The sequence below is a fragment of the Apium graveolens genome, chromosome 10 (assembly GCF_009905375.1).
Source record: "Apium graveolens cultivar Ventura chromosome 10, ASM990537v1, whole genome shotgun sequence".
Taxonomy (NCBI): domain Eukaryota; kingdom Viridiplantae; phylum Streptophyta; class Magnoliopsida; order Apiales; family Apiaceae; genus Apium; species Apium graveolens.
Window position 1 is genome coordinate 200,894,835 of NC_133656.1, and position 5,317 is coordinate 200,900,151.

A 5,317-nucleotide genomic window follows, 5' to 3' on the forward strand; every position below is an offset into this window, starting at 1 on the left:
AACTGAAGCTTCTTTTGGTCCTGACTTCTTAACTTCATTTCTATTTTTTTTTAGAGGAAGATCCTTTGACATATGATGAAGCTATGAGGTCTATAGATGCTAGTTTTTGGAAAGATACCATTAAAAGTGAACTAGAATCCATTTTGATTAATCAAACCTGGGAACTTTGTGATTTTCCTAAAGGTTCGAAACATGTAGGTAATAAATGGATTTTTAAAAAGTTGAGACCAGATGGTTCAATTGATAAATTTAAGGCTAGACTTGTAATATAAAGGCTTTACACAAAAATAAGGGTGTTGATTTTTTTGATACTTTCTCACCCGTTACTAAAATTCGCACAACTAGAACTTTAATGGATCTTCTTAGATATTTAATGCAACACAGGGGGTGAATGTGTTTCTTGGATTTTTAGCCTTTTTAAACTTGTTTGGGTTTTAGGTGAACAAAGCAGTTTAGATTTTATAGAGATATTGTGTTTACAGAAATAAGTCAACAAGCACAATATTTTTAAAACTTGCTTAATTTGTATTGATTAAGTTTATTTTACTACAAATTATGTGTTCTTAAGAAAATAAGAACTCAGCTTCAAACTTGAGATAATACAAAAAAATTTAGATTTATTTGTTACTTGTGAACTAAAGACCAGTGCATGCATTATAGACTAGCAGCACATGTTTACAAAACTTGCACTAAATTATACTAAAATACTTTTTAAAGCAACCTTTTTCTATTTCCATTTATAGCTTAGCAAATTTGTACAAAATCTTACAGGTCTGTGACCATCCTTTGTCCAGTTAATCTTGACCCTTGATCTTGTATTCTTCTAGCTACTTTGTAGACTTTTCAATCTAGTGAATAGATTGTTTGTTGACTGATAATCTTGAATCTTGAACTTGTATGCATTCTATATTTGAGAAGCATGTCGAGATCTCCATTTTGTTCTATAGAGAAGTGACATCTTGATAAGTATAATGACGTATCGAGATCTCTGAGTTCTCTTTAGGTATACTTTACTTGTCAAGGTCTCTAGATCTTTGCATGTGAAATAACTTGTCGATATGTCTGAGATCTCTACATATAGAAGTGACTTGTCGATATCTCTAAGATCTCTATATACACCTTGTGACTTGTCGATATCTCTGAGATCTCTATATTAGAAATTGACTTTTTGATATCTCCAATTCTTCACATCTTCATTTGACTTGTCGATATCTCTGAGTTCTCTACATGCAGAAATGACGTATCGATATCTCCAGTTCTCTACATCTTCATTTGACTTGTCGATATCTCTGAGACTCTCTATAAGGCATTTTGGACTTCTCGGTAAGTCATTCTGGACTTCTCGATATAACTTGATCTATAACTTGTCGATATCTTGACTTAGAATATTTTTCATAGAACGGTTTTATTCAACTCCAAGCTTTTATACTTTTCTCTGAGGCATGTCATGGCTTGATCTTCTTCCAAAGTTTATTCATTAGCTTGAATCTGTTCACAGAAAAATCTGACAGCCTAATCTTCTAACCTTTTTACAAACTCAAGAGATACAATACAGAATACAAAATTAATTATCAAACAACTAAATCTTAGGGTTGTCAATATGACTTAGTCTTGTTATTATATAGGCATGTCTTGCATAACAATCTCCCTCAATTTCTGAGAAGATTGCTTATCATAAATTCATGCATGATAACAAGACTAACCATAAGCTAAAATCAAATACATAAAAATTGACAAATTGACAAATACAAATTTTTATACATTGAGTAGTTACATCAATTCAAATATTACAGACACTAGATGAATTTTTTATAGCCTGGTTCTTTCCTAATGAGGTCCTTGAGATTTACTACCACTTGGAGTTCCTCAATTATTTATGCCCTTCTTAAGCCTTCTACCAGCTTGAGCCATTCCTCTAATGAGTAAATGTTGAAGTAACCAACTCTGAACCTTGAAAATATGTCAATTTAAATGTTTAGAAAATGTCCATCTTTTGATACTCTACTCAGCCCTCTTGCCTTGAGTTCATTTGATCTCTTTTCAAACATCTTTATCTCCCTAGCATATTGCATTTTCCTTTCCTCCTTCTCAGCCTTTATTCTTGCATGTCTCTCATTCCTTTCTCTCAGCCTCTCACACATTACATTCTTCCACATTCTTGTACTTGTATCCTTATCCTTCATCAAGCTAATCACTCTCTTCAATTCTGTGATTGAAAATGTTTCCATTAATTCCCTGCTAAGAAAAATGAAGGAGCCATCCAAATAGTATATTCTGAGTTTTGCCAAAGAGACAACCCAAACTGTTAGGTCCCGTATGAGGGCTAAGTTAAGCTAGAAGGGGGGGTTGAATAGTTTAATTACCAATTTAAATTTATTATGGCATTTTAAAATAATTTTATCCCTTTTTAAAACTTAACCGAGTGGTTATGCAGTTTTTATGTGCGGAAAATAAAGTGCAAGAAAAGAAAATACCACACGGCGATTTTATCCTAATTCGCGATGGTGCAACCTCTAATAGATCCGCCCACCCCTACTGCAGTCCCCGAGCTCCTCTCCCGGACTCGGAATTTTCCCTTAATATAAACTCGCTCATTTAGTAGGCGGAGAAGCCTTTACACCGTTATAAATATTTATCTTGGTGCGTAACACAAGGGTCACCACCTCAATATAAATGTAATTCCTATACAACTTATCTTAGACAATAACTCCCTGCTAGTGCGTATGAGACTTGGGTCATAGAATGAAGATCACCTCACGTCACCTCACCTCACTGCGAAACTAATAAGACAATCCAAAAAACACAAAACACAAAGTATGGAGAAAATATGTGTTGAACTAGTATGTTACAGTACTAGCCCAAAAGATAGTATAATATTCAAATAAGAATATTAATACTCTATATGTATACTTGACTTGAGATATAAAATGTTATATCAAGTATACTTTTGATTACTCCGTCTCTATGGATTATATGTTAATCGGAGTAATATAAGAAGTCCTTTATATGTATTATCAATATGGATTATGACTTCTTTGATCTTCAAGCTCAATACGTATACTTAAATCGAAATATATATATATATATATATATATATATATTAATGTGTCAAGTATACTTATGATTACTCCGTCTTTGTAAAATATATGTTTATCAGAGTAATAAGAAGTCTTGTATATATGTATAAGCACTATGGATTATGACTTCTTTTGTATTCTTCTTCTTTCGATTATATATTTATGGATCGAAGAATACTTTGGTTAAAATCTCGGAATTGTACATATCCTTTTGAGCACTTAGGCTTATGGATTTAGTATACTTATGATTTGACGATTATGTGGTCAAAGTATACTTTTAACTTCAAGCAACTTTATAGGTTCTATGATTCTTAGCCAAGGTCCAAATAATAGAAGTGCAAGTAATTGGCTTTGAATATGTGCTTTTGAAGTTTAGGTGGATGATTACGAAGTTTACTATTGATCGACTTATAATCCCCCGGAACACTGAAGATGCTAGAAGGGGTTATAAGTGATACCTTTTGTAATGATATTATATACACGAACTATGCGTTGACCAAGATCAAGATAAATGAAATGCAAAGTAATAGGTCAACTCGTGTGATTAAATCCACCTTTGAAGCTTAGACGGATGATTACGAAGTTTATATATATATCGAATAAAAACCCCACGGAATACTAAGGTGCTAGAAGGGGATTATACGATATATTTCGTAATTGGACTATATACACGAACTATGCGTTGGCCAAGATCCAAATAATAGAAGTGCGTAATTGGCCAACTCGTGTGATTTAATTTGTCTCTTATATTTGACAAAATTACGAAGATCACTATTGATCGATTTATAATCTCTCGGAACACTAGAGATGTTAGCGAGATTATAAAACGATACCTTTTGTAATTATACTATATTAACGAAATATGTTGGTCAAGTTCGAGATAAATAAAATGCAAGTAATTGACCAACTCGCGATGTCAAATATGAAATCTCACTCTTGAGGAGTTATTTAGAGATTTATGAAATCTCACTCGTTAGGAGTTATTTAGAGATTTAAGTACTTGTATATTATAGATCTTTTTCGTTTAGAGCTTCGGTTTGAATATCAAGTACTTATTCGAATTTCGAGTTCGAATATTCGTTTTCTTTTCTTAGAGAACCTTTTTTATAGGAGATCTTGTATTAGAGCTTGAGATGAAGTAGAGAAATTAAGTAAAAAGATCAAAATAAAGAAAACCAAAGAAGAAGTTAAAAACTCACCACTTTTGGAAAACGGTCGGAAAAGTTCGCCAAAAAAATTCGTCGGAGGTTCGGCCGGATTTTGGCACTATGGAAGAACTTGGGCAGCCCTTCGGGAGGCCGTAAAGTGGTGGTGGATGAGCTCACTTGGTGGGAACAAGCTTGGTTGGGTGAAGCTAAGCTTGGATACCAAAAACCTTAAGTATATGGGTATATATTTAAGAGAGAGAAGGTTTTTGAGAAAAAATGTGTGTATAGAATTTGAAAGAGATGAAGAGAGGCACTTCTTGAAAAATTCCCAGAAAGTATTTGGCTCTTTAGCTTGTTTAAAATGGGTTGGGGTGGGGGTTTATTTATAGAGGAAGTTGGGTGGAATGAATGGTTGAGATTTGAGAAGAAATGGATGGTGGATGGAGTGTATCACGTGGATTGATGACATGGCAAGTAGGTTGTGTTTCTTTGCAAGTGGGAAGGAAGCACAAGCTAGTATCCATTCAAATCTCAGCTGATACATATATATATATATATATATTAAATATATATTTTCCTTTTCTTTTAATCATTCTTTAATTACTTTAATTAAGGATTAAGCACCATTAATTATGACCGCCCCAAAAACTCTTAAATAAATATCATAAAAAATATGATAATTACCTAAATATTATAAAATGATGTCCTGCAAAGTTTGGTCAATAATGATTAATGGTAGCTAGGTCAAACGTGGTCAACTGTGGGACCAACTGCCTCGAAATTTGTGCCCGGACAAAAATTCTCGAAATGCTATGAAATTTTTACCATGCATATAAAATACCATTTAAGTGATCCATACCAAATTTCAAGTCATTCTAGTATGTGGAAGTATTTATTTAGATTAAAAGTGGGTCTGTCAACCTTTATTTCCGACTAAAAATACTATTGGTATTGGAATGAAAGAGATGGATATTTTGACCAAAGTTTTGGCTTGTATAGATACTTAAAATATATTTCCTAATATATAAAATGTATTTGAGTGATGGGAAATATTTTTGAGTATTTTTGAATAATTTTCTCTGAAAAATATTG